Source organism: Dipodomys spectabilis, unplaced genomic scaffold (genome assembly GCF_019054845.1).
Source record: "Dipodomys spectabilis isolate Male_0828 unplaced genomic scaffold, ASM1905484v1 ptg000174l, whole genome shotgun sequence".
NCBI lineage: Eukaryota > Metazoa > Chordata > Mammalia > Rodentia > Heteromyidae > Dipodomys > Dipodomys spectabilis.
In genome coordinates this window covers 9,205,652-9,221,413 of record NW_024870851.1, presented here as the reverse complement: position 1 = coordinate 9,221,413, position 15,762 = coordinate 9,205,652, and the positions used below count along the sequence as shown (strand labels likewise).

Genomic DNA, 15,762 nt, shown 5'->3' with positions numbered 1-15,762 from the left:
GAAATTAGGAAAGAGAACTCAACACAGGGAGTGGAATTAGTATTTATTATTAGAATGTTGATGTAAAAGGTTGCTTAAAATAATATCAATAGGAAGAGTCTTGGTACAAATAAACTGCTGAGAATGTTTAATATGCGTGGTAGACTTCTGTTATTAATAGCAAAAGTTAAATTTAAAGAAAATTGTAGGGTGAGGACTGAATCTCATATATGTTAGCCACAAACTGGAAGAAAAATTACATAATAAAAGCGCAGATGTCATACTCCCTCCCTCACAGCCAGAAGTTTTCAAATTCAACCGTAGCAGTTGTGTGACTTTCAACAATCGAATCTGATTTTAAATGCTCTCATGGCGGAGTGTAACTCCAGTAGCAATGTATGTTAATTTAACATGTTAAGTTACATTAACATGTCTTTAAAAAATCAGAAGGAAAAAAAAAAAAAGAGAACAACGGGTAACTTTGATGGGGTTCCCAAACCAGAAAATAGTTCTTTGATGATTTTGAAAAAAAAAAGGAACTAGAAGTGTAAGGCCAGCGCCAATCCTCTAGCCTCAATGCTCATGCTTTAGAAAAGTCTAATTAGGCAGGAGAGGAATTTGGGCCTGGCACGCCCAGGTTCAGACGTGGCAGGATCCTGAAAAAAAAAAAAAAGTATTTTTTTTTCTTTCTTTTGAACCTTTGAGTCATCTGCCACAGGCAAACCATAGGCGCGGTGGACTGGTCCTTAAGTCAACAGGTCCAAGGAGGCGCCGTGCGGTTGGTGCGTGGCAGCCGGACTTCCTCCAGCCAGGAAGAGCCCAAGTCTTCCCAATCGAACTGGAAAGCGGGCGCTGCTGTGGCTTGGGGCGGGGGAGGGCGTGCACCCGGGAAAAAAAAGCGTCCAGAGTCAAAAGAGAGAGAGAGAAAGTGGGGTGTCCGCCTCCCGACCACAGAGCCCCTCTCCAAACCAGTCGGAAACCATTTCAATGGCTCCGGACGCCGCGGTTTCCAGCCTAGGACTGTCTGGGGGTCCGGCTGGGAAAGTTGCCTGGCAGAGCTTTTGGTCGCGGCTTTGGGCCCCGTCGGGCACCGGGCAGGGAGGAGACGAGCCACCTGCAAAGCCCAAGCGCCAAGGCGGCCGCCGCCCCCCCCCCCCCCGACCCCGGCCGCCCCGTCCCGCCCCGACCCCGGCCGCCCCGTCCCGCCCCGACCCCGGCCGCCCCGTCCCGCCCCGACCCCGGCCGCCCCGTCCCGCCCCGACCCCGGCCGCCCCGTCCGGCTGCCCCTCACCGACACCACTACCCTCCGCCAGCGCCCCGAGACGTGCCCGGGCCGCCAGCGCTGGTGCCCCAGTCCGGATCTTCTGTCTGGAGCCACTCCGCAGAGCCAATGAGGAGACCCCCCCCCCCGGAGAGAGGGGAGACCTGTGTGCCCACCTCCTGCCCCCCACACCCGGCCCCGGGCGCCCCTTTCGCCCTCCACCGACGAGGGCAACTGAAACCCCCTCTCTCGAGACCTTCTCCAACCGGTCGCCGGACCGCAGCGCGGTGCCCACCACGTGAAGCCCGGCGGCCGTCCCGCCGCCCCCTCGGACGGGGCTCCGGGTTCCCCTCCCCGAGTCCCCGGCCTCGGCGCTGGCCCGTCGACTTACCCGGCAGGTGGGCAGGGCAGGGCGGCCGGACGCTTGGACGTGGGCCGGGCGCCAGGTGCAGGTGGCGGCGGGCGACTCCGGTTGCTGTCGCTACAGTTGCGGGCTCAGTCGAGCTCCTCCTCCGCCACCGCCTCCTGCCTTCCCGCTGGGCCTCCTGCGTTGCCAGGAGAGGCCGAACTGAGGCTCCGCTTCCTCTGGGAGTCTCCCAGGTGAGCTGCTGCCGGCGACGTCGGCAGGGGCGAGGCCCCCGTCCCGCGCCTGCGCGCCAGCCTCCGGCCCCGCCCAAGTCCTACCTGAGCGCTCCAGGTGAGCCGCGGAGACCCCGCGCGCGCGCGCGCGCGCACACACACACACGCACACACACACGGGGCCGGCCGAGCGCCGTCCCGGCCGAGCGCTGCGGCCGCGCGGCCCTGCGCTCCGCGGTGCGCGGCGCTGCCGGGTCCCGCCCGACTCCTGCCTACCAGCCCGAGTGCGCGTGAGGAAGCCCGCCCTGACCTGGCGGCGGTGATCACCCACCTAGTACCCGGAACACAGTCTGGGTCCTTGGGGAAACCGACCTTGATTTCCCCCCCCCCCCCCCAGCACTAATTTCCTTTCTCTTGGGTTTGTCAGAATGAAAGAGTGCCCTGTCCCCAGGATCGCTTCGTGGGGACAGCAACTGTCGGCTTGTGTGGTTTCCTCGGCAGGGTTCTGCAGCTTCTGTCGCTAGTTAGGCGGGTGGCTTCCTCCCCTGGTAGTCTTGATTTCATCACTTGACTCACTCGGGCAAGGCTAGTGGTTTCCGTTTCTGTAAGAGCCAGCTCTGGCAGGGGCGCCTCACGTCCAAAGGAGGAGCTTCTCCCTTCCAAAGTAGGGCTGGTGCTTGACGGTGCACCCCCAAATTGGGGAGCGCCTCCTCTTTCCTGGATTACTATCCCAAAGCTGCCACCCCAGGGAGAACCCCCGCTGTCCTTGTTTGGAAAGAGGCTGCGGTTTCCTGGAGAGGGCTTGTTTGTACTGTCGATTTGTTTAAAAGCTGAGCCTCTATTCTGGAAAGGTGAGAACACGAGACTCTTAAGAAGATGATGGGTTTCGCCACTGTATTTAAGATAATTTTAAACATCGTTCCCTCTGTGATATTTACAGTTTCCTGTTTCAGCCTTCCTTCTACAGCTGTGACACTGGCCCACCCCAAATCCGGACTCAAAATTGTCTTTATACATTTCTATGAACTCGGTGATTTGGGTTTTTTTAAATCTCAAAGGTGCATAGGGATGCAAATGAAAAATCAGTTAAAAAGACTTTGGGGGGGGGGGGTAGCATGTTTAATGACACAGTGACAGGTTTTGTCTGCAAAGATTATCTGTGGCTTTTTGCCTACATTTTGACGGTGAGGGTGCTTGTTTACTGATTTACCAGTTTTATGTGTCACCTAAAAGAAAGGCATAAATACTCATTAGCGAAAGAACAACAGGTATCTCAGTAGTACATTTCTTGTAGAGTCTACAACCTTGGTTTTAGCATCCACAGCGCTATTTTACGTGTCAACATATACAATTAGTTTTGAAACCTTACTTAGGTAATTCTCTTTTACATGTTATGCTTCTTTCTAGTGTATCAGGAACCTTTGTGACATTTTAATATTAGCACCTAAAAGCAATTTTTAAGCTCATTCTTCCTGCCCTGCCCTACTCTCCAAAAACGGTCCAGAAAGCAGCCATATCTGTGTGTCTGTATGAATACACACATTTGTAAACATTACACATGTTTACATTACACATTCATTCTCATTAGTATTGTTTAACTTTACAACCAGGACTGAGAACTTTTTCTTTTTCTTTTTTTTTTTTAGTTTGCAACTTTTTTTCTTTTACTGTTTGCCTTTAGTGGAATTTATTACTGAACTTTAAGGAATTTGGGAGAAATCCTAACTCTACAATGAAGTCTGCATCCTTTAGCTGTGTGCCACCCATTCCTGAATGAGGCAGGAGCCAAAGATTGTCAGAATCTTGAAGTTGCTCATAGGTGAAGGGCAACAATTTTTACTGACAGCTAGGACAAAGCAGATAGAAATTGAGCACCAATCTGGACTCCAGGAACTGAGATGCAGTGACAGCAGTGACATCAAGTAACAACAGAGAAGGAAAGCTGGAGCAGACCTACAAAAAGGCTGAGAGTGAGCAAGTAGGACCAAAGTGCTGCATGGGGAGGGAACAGAACAAAAACATGAAGATAGCCAGCCAGGAGTTACTAACAAATTGGCTGTCAACATTGCAATGGGCTCAGATAATTTAACTAAGGAGCACAGTATTTCTGAATCTGGTGTTACATGTACTGTTTCACCCATGACTTGTACTGTTATTTCATACCATTCTGAAAGAAAAATTAAAAATAACGAGTTCTTTGACTTCACAATAGGATTAAAATGCTGCAGGCCCAACAAATCTTTTTTTTGTTGTTGTTATTCTGAAACATTTAATGCCCTAAAGCTAATACAGATGCACTGTATTCACAACTATAAAATATACAATTTGCTTTTTAGAAGTAAAATTAGCATTTCATCACAAAATAAAATTTAGGGGTTTGCCGGGCGCCACTGGCTCACACCTGTAATCCTAGATAATCAGGAGGCTGAGATATGAGGATTGCAGTTCAAAGCCAGCTGGGGCAGGAAAGTCCGTGAGACTCTTACCTCCAATAAAAACCCACTAGAAAACCAGAAGTGGCACTGTGGCTCAAGCAGTAGAGCGCTCACCTTGAGCTGAAGAGCACAGGGACAGCACACAAGCCCAGAGTTCAAGCCCCACGACTGACAAAAAATAAATAAATAAATAAATAAGGGTCTTAGTGTATTTATGGTTCTTGAAATAAGCCCATCTTAATGCTAAGTGGTTGGCATATAATGGCAGTGAAGTTAAAAAAATTGGGCAGATTTTATGGCAGGAAGGAAGGGTCTCTCCCACCCCTCATACTTGTGTATTCAAACACACACAATTAGCTACACAATGCTCATTTGTATTGATCTGAAACAATAATAATTGTGTAGCCACCTCTGTTATCCCCAGCATTTAGTAGGTATTCAATATCATCCCTACCAACTATCATGAAAAAATGAACAAACATAGTCTTGAGTAAATTAGAAGTGACACATTGCATGGAGAAATAATCTATAGCAAGTATAAGTAATGGATTGAGAATTTCAGGGATATGATTTTATAGCTACCAAAATTGACCTATCTATTTCACAGGTTACTGTGCAAAGCAAAGTAACTTACACTGCTGCAACTTTCTTCACTTTGGACTTAAATCCCACCCCCACCCCCTACACACATATGAAAGAATAAGCAAAATTGTGCAGATTGAGTAAATCTGACTTAAGGTATTTTTTTTGTCTGTTAATTATTTAATTGCTGCTTAAGCAGGGCTTAGCAACTTTTGTTGAAAACATATGCCCAGATTTAGACTTTTATAAACAATTTTGCTTCATGAGATCCTAGCTAGGATGTCTCAAACAGAGATTTTGGCTCAAAGGCCAAACAGATTGAAACAATTTTCACCAAAAGAAATTTTTAAAAATTGAAAGGTGAATGATTCAAAAGACGAATAGTGCTACCGGGTGCTGGTGGCTCAGGCCTGTAATCCTAGTTACTCAGTAAGCTGAGATCTGAGGATCATGGTTCAACGCCAGACTGGGAAAAAAGTCTGTGAGAATCTTCTCTAGTAAACTACCAGAAAACTGGAAGTGGTGCTGTGGCGCAAGCAGTAGAGCGCTAGCCTTGAGCTGAAGAGCTGAGGGACAGTGTCCAGGCCCAGAGTTTTAAGCCTTACAACTGATAAAGGAGGAGGAGGAGGAGGAGGAGGACTAGGAGGAGGGGGGGAAGAATAGTGTGATGCCTTACTGAAGTACCACATATATGCATGCTTTTATTTTTATTTCTATTTTTTTTATTTTTTTGGGTCCAGTTGTGGGGCCTGAACTCTGGACCTGGGCGCTGTCCCTCAGCTCTTCAGCTCAAGGCTAGCACTCTACCACTTGAGCCACAGCGCCACTTCCGGCTTTTTTCTTTTTGCTTGTGTGGTGCTGAGGAATCGAACCCAGAGCCTCATGCATGCAAGGCAAGCGCTCTACCACTGAGCCACCTTCCCAGCCCCTATATGCATGCTTTTAAAGATAATAATATAGCAAAATCCTGGTTTGTGTTTGTTAAAACAGTATGAACATAAGTAGATTACTGAAATTTGAGGGCACTGTTTTATGTATAGTTTTCTTTTTGTCATTACCTGAAGAGCCACCCCAGATTTTCAAAGTGACTGACATTCCTATGAGGATGTTTATTGACTTAAATTGACACAGAATTGCATCTTGTTAATTTTGTATCCTTGATGCTTGGTACATAGTAGGTGCTCAATAAATATTTGATGAAATGTATTGAATAGAGTGCAGAGTTTCAAGCTTTTAAGCATTAACATAAAAGCAAAAAGAAATGCCATGCTGAGTCAGACTAATATTTTATCTATTGAGCTCTAAATTCTTACAGTGGCACTGAAGGATATTTTTGGGAAAATATGGTAATGGTCTTACATGATGGAGACCTCTGAGACCTGTTCCAGGTACTCTTGACTCATACTTGTTCCTAGATTAATCGCCTTTTCTATAAAAATTAATTATTGCAAAACAATTCATAATCATTACAGAAAACATTTTGGAAAAAAAGACAAGCCAGCTTTGGAATACTCAAAAGTTACTCATATCGATATGGATCAATACTACTAGACTCTTCTAAACAATTAGTTCCCTCCCTTTCTCCCCCACTGTGAGAGAGAGAGAGAGAGAGAGAGAGAGAGAGAGAGAGAGAGAGAGAGAGAGAGTGTGTGTGTGTGTGTGTGTGTGTGTGTGTGTGTGTTTCTTGGGATAAAATTCAGGGCTGCTTACCTATAACTCCCATCCCCATACTTTGTGTTGGTGTATGATTTAACCAGGTCCTTTCACCTACCAGGCAGTCATTCTAACCATTGAGCCATACTGCCAGTCCTTCTGACTCTTCCTATTAAATATACTGCCTTGAAAAATTGGGGAAGTAAAATAGTAAATACAAAAAGAAACAGAAGCAGGTTTGTAAAAAGAAGATATCATTAAGGGCACATGTGTTGTAGCAAATTTTCTACTCAATATTTCTTTCCATGACAATAAATCCTTTCACAACATTAGTTTAACTGGCTGTAGTTGCATTTAACCTCATCGTTATTGTTGGACAGTGCAGATCACTTCCAAAGTTTGCTAATGAAAACAATTTTGTGGCAGACTTTATCTCAAAATACTTATAACAATGTTCTTTATTTCTGAGAGTGTTGGTGGATGATATAAAAGTGCATGTGGACAGTAGGAAAGGAGGTAAAGAGCTTAGAACTTGTTAAAGAAGAAGAAGAATACAGACAAGGGAATCATCCACAAGCAATATGTTCTCCAGGCCTGGGGAAATCTTTGGGACACATTTTCCCTCACCCAAAGTTGAAGCAATGCGATTTCATTCCAGGGTATATACCAGAAGTAGAGGAATTATGCCTGGAGAAACATCTAATTTTTGCAAATTCTGGGCAGATTCTTAGCCTATATCACAATACCATGTGTACTTGATTCACAGAAAGATGATGTTCAGACAGACCTATCTAGGGGTTTGCATAAATTAAAAAATGTCACCATTAGGCAAAGACAGCCTATTGGTGCAGGGTTTAACAAATTCATGACTCTTTCCTCCTACCTAAAGCAAATTCCCTCCAGGGCATAGGAATAGCTAAATAGAAGTTAGGTTATTTTCCAGTCCCATTTTCTCTTTTATTAAATCCTCTTATGTAGGGCACAACCTAACTATCCCATGTTCAGTAAGGTATCAACCCCATCCACTAGTAGTCAGCTATCTTCAGATAGCTGTGGGACAGAAAGAGTGATAAAAAGAAGAAGGAAGGAAAGAAGAAAGAAGAAAGGAAGGAAGGAAGAGGAGGGAGGGAGGGAAGGAAGGAAGGAGGGAAAGAGGGAGGGAAGGAGGGAGGGAGAGAGAGAAGGAATGAAGGAAGGAACTAAGGAAGGAAGGAAGAAAGGAAGGCAGGCAGGCAATAAGGAAGGAAGGAAGGAAGGATCAAATGAGAGAGAGGGAGTAAGGGAGAGAGGGAGAAGGAGGGAGCATGGGAAAGAAGGAAGGAATGAAAGGAAAGAAAAAAAGAGACACGAGAGAGACTGGCAAACAAAATTGCCCTCTAGTTCCCCTCACTTGTGTAAGTAGGTACTTCTGCAGTATGATTTTTGCTGGTTCCTTATACCTGGAGGCACCGTTGCTTATTTTTTTACTTTTCAACTCTTGTGTTTGTGAAATTTGCTTTGACCTACCCAGTATCATAGCTATGATATTATGTGAATTCTAAACCTCAGAGATAATTTTTCACATGTTACTGTCCTGCCCCTGCAGTGGAGATGGTCATCCTTGAGGATGAAAGGACATATGGAGAGAGAGACAGATGATGTGTGGAGCTCAGAGCAGAGTCAACTGCCAGCTGAGGGCAACCTGGAGAAAAATCTAGGCATATACATGAGCTACCTGAGCAATCCACAAAGTCAAGAGAAAGAGCAATTTCTTATGATATAAGCTTCTAAGTGTTGAGGGGACTTTTAAACTATTACATTTAATTGCTGCAACTCACAAACATTAGCACTTGTGTACTTGTTACATTTGTGTACCTCATGTTCCTTTCTAGTTGATATAGTGGAAACTTTTGAGATAAAAATTTTGATTTATTAGAATTTTAAAGGTCTAATCCTTATAGCACTGTGCATAAAACATACACAAAACATGATGTTCTTGGAAAAATATTATATTTTAAATTAGAACTGGGTTTCAATTCCTATCTCAAAAATGTTGATTACAGTTTACAGAATGGAGAAAGAGAAGAGAGTTAGAGTTAAGCCTGGTGGTAAGAGAAGAATCATGTAATCTCTCACAATTTTGGAATCATATTACATAGTCACTATTCATAAACACCAAATGTGGAGTAAAGCGATTTTGACCCTTAACCTCATACTGTACGGGTTCACCTAGATCCAAACAGAATTTAGTCATATATTTCCTACTCTGGCAAGAAGTAGAACTCTTTGCCCAGTGCTAAGAATATTTCTAAATGGGATCTCGAGGCAGGTAGATCTTGAATAATCCAGCAGCAGCCAGAGTAAACTCCAAATACATGGTCTAATGCAGGGAAAATAGTTTAGATTCACATTTTTGTAAACTAAGTTTTATTCGAAGAGATTCACACCCTTTCATTAGCCTATTGACTATGCCTGCTTTGATATGACAGTGGCAGCGATGAGTAGTGGTGACAGAGACTTCTTACTCTATAAAGCCTAAGATATTTATTGGGTGGCTCTTTACAGAAAAAAAGACAATAGTGTTCCAGATAAAGCAGAGAGAATTGAGAAAATTTACACTTGTGTGATACACAAAATTGAAATAAATTAGGCAGGTTAGAATAGAGCTCATTATTATCTTCAACTCTTTGCTAGCATGTACAAGGCCCTGAGTTTCATTACTGGTCCCCGCCCCTCCAGCCTGCCCATTCTCTCTCTCTCTCTCTGTCTCTCGTCTCTCTCTCTGTCTGTCTCTGTCTCTGTCTCTCTGTCTCTCTGTCTCTGTCTCTGTCTCTCTCTCTCTCTCTCTCTCTCTCACACACACACACACACACACACAATACATGCTCACCAAACAACAAAAACTATCTAGGCTGTGATTAGAAGGCCTACCATTAGAACCAGAATGCAGTATGGTCCCAATTGCCACCAGTGTATTTATGAAATACATCCCATCAATCTCATTGCATACTTTGCTCTAGGGAGGATCTTTGGAGTGTAGTTACATCCTAAAGTGATAGAACAAATCCCTCATTTTTACCAAGATTTAATTATTTCCAATTGCTGCAATAGAATTAGATAAATTGATCATAGGTATAAGCATAGAAAGTAATAACATATTAAGATTTTTATATGCAGTTTTGCCTTCAGAAACTAGTACCCACTCTGAGGCCTCCCTTAGTGATAAATGGAAAATCAGTACCAAAGAAATACATGTTGAACATTTGGCCTCAATACTGGGTTTTCCTCTGTTATCTTGAAAACTTCATGATAGCATTGTCATTTCCACTCATCTCTCATATAAACTTTGTGATGATGATGATGATGATGACGGTGATGCATTCTTGATACTTCCATCTCCCTCTTCCATGTGCCCTTTTATATTCTCTAAATATGTTGTTTTTCTCTCTTGTTCTAAACTCTGAAGATAAAAAAGACAAGTGGATAAAACAAATCTAAAAGTGGGGGAAACCACAGGGAAAATATCCCGAGGTCTTCAGTGTGTCTCTTTAAAGAGATTTAGACAATCAGGAAGAGGGTTGTAATACTTTTTCATGAGCTCAGATTCTGAGAAAAAAATCATTTCCTACTTAGATCTGTGATGTGAGGCAAGAATATTCACTGAGCACTAACGCTGTGCCAGGAATGATTCTTACATCACCTCATTTAGTCTCCACAACACGTCTGTGTGATTCTTCAAGTGAGGAAACTCAGTGACAAGCTCAAAGATGCACAGCTAGCAGAGCTGGAATGTGAAAACAGATGTGTCCAGCTAAAATATCATACACTACAAGCTGTATGACAGAAGTTGTAATTTTCCCTCGAATCCATGAGTAGATGAATTGTCATCTGTACTTCATTCTTAGATATTCATTGACAATTTCTCTTTTCACACTTGCTATGTCATTTATATTTTATGGGCAATTAAAAGGTTTTGATTTTGCATATAAATTTTGCAATGCATTTAACATAGTAAATGAAAATTGCTAATTGTGTTCCATATAGAAAGTCCTTTAATTATAAGATGCTATGAAACAGATCCTATGTAAAACCACTGATTTCTACAACAAAAACTTTGAAAAACATGTTAATGTCTAGACAACTCAGAGGAATTAAAGGGAGTAAAAAAACTATATGAGTACAATGTTCCATTTAACAATAGGATCATGTTCATTCATTTCAGTATCCAAATGTAACTTACGGGCAGGGGACATAACTCAGTAATAGAGCACTTGTCTGGAATGTGCAAGGCCCTGGATTTGATCCTCAACACCAAAAAAATATTATGTATTACGTTTTGTAGTGGTGTAAATAGTATAAATAAAGGATAACGAGGATTGTAAACATGATTGTATCTTTTTTCATTTTCTTTCTTTCTTTCTTTCTTTTTTTGGTGGAACATGGGGCTTGAACTCTGGGCCTGGGTGCTGTCCTTCAGCTCTTCAGCTCAAGGCAAGCACTCTACCACTTGGAGCCATAGTGCCACTTCCAGTTTTCTGAGTAGTTTATTGGAGATAAGAAATCTCAGAGCTTTTTCTGCCTGGGCTGACTTTGAACCATGATCCTCAGATCTCAGCCTCCTGAGTAGCGAGGATTATAGGCGTGAGCCACCGGCTCCCAGCTGATTGTATCTTGAAATAAGTATATAAGAAAGCAGTATGTGGTATTGTAAGGCATAAAATGCTTCAATATAATATTTCATGATATTTAATAGCATAATTTTGTACACGAAGTTATAACTAGAAAAATTTAAATAAAAAATTCAAATAGATTGTTATAATAAGGATCTTTCTTTAAAATAATATATAAATATTGGGAGTAAAAAGGTTTGGACCAATTATTCTTAATTAGTCTCAGAACAGAAACAAAACTGTGAAATGAGAAATTGTGATAAAGCTAATTCATGTACGGATGGAATGGTGACTTTTATAATTTGTATTGGAACGCATACAGAACTCCTAGATATGTGGAATTCAGAAGATGGCCTTTGATTCTCTAAGAATCTAATATAAAAATTATCCCATAATATAATAGATCAAATTAGGAAAAGGATCCCTGTATATAGAAATGTTTCTACAAAATTTTCATGAGATTTCAAAATAGCTTTTCACTGCTAAAGACTGTTAAAAAACAAAACATCTGGGAAAACCTGTCACCATATTTTATGGAATTTGACCTTTCACAGCATTCTGGACCAAAATGAACTGGACTTACTAGTTTTACAATCCTGTCTTTGGCTGGTTTTCTTCACAGCAATTAAATACTGTCATAATATCATAGAAATGAGGAAATGATTTCTCAGGTCATTCAAAGATGCATTACTTTTTAAATATTTTGCTTAGATGTTATAGTGATTGCTTAGTTCCCCTCCTATTGTTTTTGCCAAATATTGAGCAGTTTCAAAAGGAACATTTATTCAATACATACAATATACTAAGAATTGTAATGCAATGGAAATCTACAAATCTATGGCCTACTGAAAGTAAAAGATTTTTTTATGTCCTGTGAGCAATTCTCATTACTATTAACTCTTAATTCTGAGTTGTGTTGTAATCATTCTCTTGCTTTCCTTTTTTCCACATACATTTATATACTGGTTAGCTCTGTACATTTTTTAAATTTTTGTGTATTAATCAAATGTAGTGTATTAGCAACGTTTTATTATTCAATTTTTGTTTGTTTTTATTGGTTCTGGGGCTTGAAGTCAGGGTCTGGGTGCTGTCCCTGAACTTTTTTGCTCAAAGCTAGTACTCTACCACTTGAACTACAGCTCCATTTCTGGCTTTTTGATGGCTAATTGGAGAAAAAAGTCTCATGGACTTTCTGCCCAGGCTGGCTTTGAACTGTGGTCTTCACATCTCAGCTTCTTGAGTAGACAGTATTACTAGTTATGAGTCACCAGCATCCAGCGTTCATTTCCTGATTTTTAAAATTCAACATTATGTACACAAGATTTATATATGTTGTGGTATGTGACTGTGATTATTTATTTTGTACACCATCTTGTGTTTATATATCATGCTCTTTTTGTTGTTGTTGTTGCTGTTTTAGTCTTTAAGACAAGGTGTCTGCTGCCCACGCTGCTTCAAAAATCAATATCCTCTGTCTCAGCCTCCATAGTATTGCAATTATAGTTATATGTCACCAAATACAGTGCACATTCTGCTTTTGATGAGCATTTAGAAATTTAGAAATTTACCAGGTGCATGCAAGTGAGAGATATTACAAACTGTACTGTTAAGAATAATGCTATGCTTGCCTTCTGGTAAAAGAGCATATGAAAGAGATTTTCTTGGATAAAATAACAAGGAATGAAATTGCTGAATTATAGCAATATCACTAGATATTGCTCAGTTGTTTTCCAGTATGGTTATATAAAACATTCTTATGATTTTAATGGCCTATTTATTAATTTATTACAACCACACACCTACATACACATGTGTATGTGAACAAAATTTTGAAAAGATTTTATATACCAGAAATCTAAATAACAGCATTATAGGTACTTTCTCACAGAAACAAGAATTGTGAAAGTTGTGGTTGATTGGGAATTTTTGTCATTTGTTGCCAGGAAACAAAATAAGGGAAAAATGGGAAGAATGTTTTGGTTGTATCTTAACAGATGGAAAAACAAATGCATTTATCTTTCATTTGCTGTTATTATACTGTTGATGTCTTCATTTTATAGGCATCACTCCATTTCAATCTTGGTCATTGGTCTTCTAAATACATTCAAGGGCTGATTGGTGACATTTAGTAATGTGCTATGCAAGAAACCAATTTCAGGGATGGACTGTACTTCTTCAACTGTAACTCCTAAAAATCACCCGTAATGGAACAATGGAGAATAGTTTAAATATATAGATATATTATGTATATAATAGCTTAAATATCTATATCTATATCTATCTAAATATCTATCTGCATGTATGTCTGTATATCACCCCATAAAATTTTTGGTACTTTTATTCTCTTTTAACAAAATTGCATACTTGAAGTTGAAAAAGACTCATGAGCTGCCTGTTGGGTATATTTCAAATACTCTAAAGCCTTAGGCTTTACTTAAAGTCCTCTGGGTACAATATCACCAGAAGCACACACTTTTCATTTTTATCTAATAAAATTTCTTTAATCAATGCAGGCTAACAAGAATGAGTTGTTCTTTAAAAAAACATTTGCAAAATACAAAAAATAAGGGTGTCTATTATACTTCCTTTTTGTAAACATATTATTTTTTCAAACCTTCTCAATGTTATAAGAGCCCCAAATCATGTAAATTAGAATTGAGCAAATGCTAATATAATCTTGAAAGTTTCTTGAGTGGTATCCTATTAATTCTTGTGCTCTGCTGATTAGTATGTGTGTGCCTAATGGTCTATCCTATCCTGCAATTAAGATATAGTGGCTTGGGTGTTTCATTTTGTGTTCCTTTCAGTAGGACTGTGCATGCATTCATATACTACATGCATACTGAATAAGTAACCAGAGACATTTGTAAGCAACCATTGCTACTAACTTAATAAGGAGTTTATTGAATATTAAATAATATGAATACAAACATATCTATTGCAAATTAAATGGAGAATCACAGAAGTTTTCTAAGTAAATATATTGGGTTCTAATTATTTGGTCATTGTTATTCCTTTGCTTTTGGAGAGCTACTCGGGTAAACCATGCTTTCTAATCTATAATCAAATATTGCAAAGCAAGCATATCAGCCATTAAAGAATCAAAGACCTTAAACTCAAATAATAATATTGAGTGAATATTAATGAAAATTTTTATGGATACTAAGTATTTTATATGCTTTATCTGATTTAATTTTCAAAAAATGCTCCAGAAATAGATAATATTAATATCATGCTACAGAGGAGGAGTACAGGCTCAGAAAATTATGTGACTTACTCAAGATTATGAATCCATTGACCAGCAGAGTGAGAATTTACCCCACATGGACTGATGTAAGAAACTGTGTCCTTAATCACCCTGTGCAACTCTCATAGGAAGTATATTCTATTAGTGCCTTGTCCTCACATCTGGGATCTCTAAGAAATAAGCAACACTTACATATGTGACTCCAAATGAGCTTCCCTCATGTTCACTTTGCCATGGGCAAGTAGTGCCAGGTCTCATTTATTATTCCTCTTCCCCAGGGGCCTTATAGTGTTTACTGGGGAATAAGGCATGCATGTAAACACAATCAGAAGCATATGTGTTATCAGAGACAGACTATATTGATGTACATAGGTAGAAACCCTCTTGGCTGAAGGGATGAATCTCTGAAAAGATGATACTATGAATCTTTAGGAGAAGGATGAAGTAGTCAGGATTTTGCAGTAGGCACGTCCTATAGATAAAAAGCTTTAGATAGGTTTTAGATAGGTTTTACATACAATCTGTTGAATTCTGATTTTGACAGGACAGAGTTTGTATAAAGCATACTCAGGTGGTAAAGTGAGGAATCTGTGATAAATAGACAGTGTGTGTGTGTGTGTGTGTGTGTGTGTGTGTGTGTGTGTGTGTGTGGGTGTGTGTGTTGGGGGTAGGGGAAGCCACTATAGATTTTAAAGCAACAAGTAGCATTATTTACTTAATAACATTTATATTAGAGCCAACGAGACCAATCTATGTCACTTCCACATAACTGTTCTAGGATGATGGGGAGAAAAAAAGACTAATATTCCCTGAGCCTGAGAAGTATATTTATATGAAAAAGGAACAAAAATTCAGAATTTGGTGCATTGGTTTTTGTCTTCCATACTGTAATAATTATTCTTCTTCCTCCTTGTCCTCGTCCTCCTCGTCATCGTCCTACTCCACCCCTCCTCCTCCTTCTCTTCCCCCTCCTCTTCCCCCTCCTCTTCCTCCTCCTCCTCACTTTAATAGTTGTACAAAGAAGTTGCCATTCACAAAAGCAGTTTATGAATACAGTACATCTTGATCAATGTCACCCATTTCATCATTCTCCACATCCCTCCCTTCCCCACCCCAAGTTTCTTAAATCTGTAGGATATTAAATTTTATGGCTGCATTTCCCCTTCCTCTCTCCCTTTATCTACCCCTCTCCCTGTGACCTCACCCCCCATTTATTAAGTACCCATTTTGTTGGACTGTGAATTGGCCTTTCTAAGAAATTACATCATTTGATTTCTTTCCTCCAAATACAATGTCTTGGTTAATACATTTACATATACTTGTGTACATCCCCAACACCTTTTCTAGTCCTGTACTGTCATCCGTATTCTAAAAGTA

At 40.6% G+C, this 15,762-nt stretch overlaps 1 protein-coding gene across 1 annotated transcript in view; it reads right to left on the bottom strand.

Moving 5' to 3' along the window:
• Galnt3 (polypeptide N-acetylgalactosaminyltransferase 3) overlaps positions 1 to 1,888 on the bottom strand; it is a 38,013-nt gene extending 36,125 nt beyond the window's left edge. The window contains exon 1 of the mRNA XM_042694215.1: positions 1,632 to 1,888. The gene's annotated coding sequence lies outside the window, so the exon portion shown is untranslated. The remainder of the gene's footprint in view (positions 1 to 1,631) is intronic.
• Between the last annotated feature and the right edge of the window lie 13,874 nt (positions 1,889 to 15,762).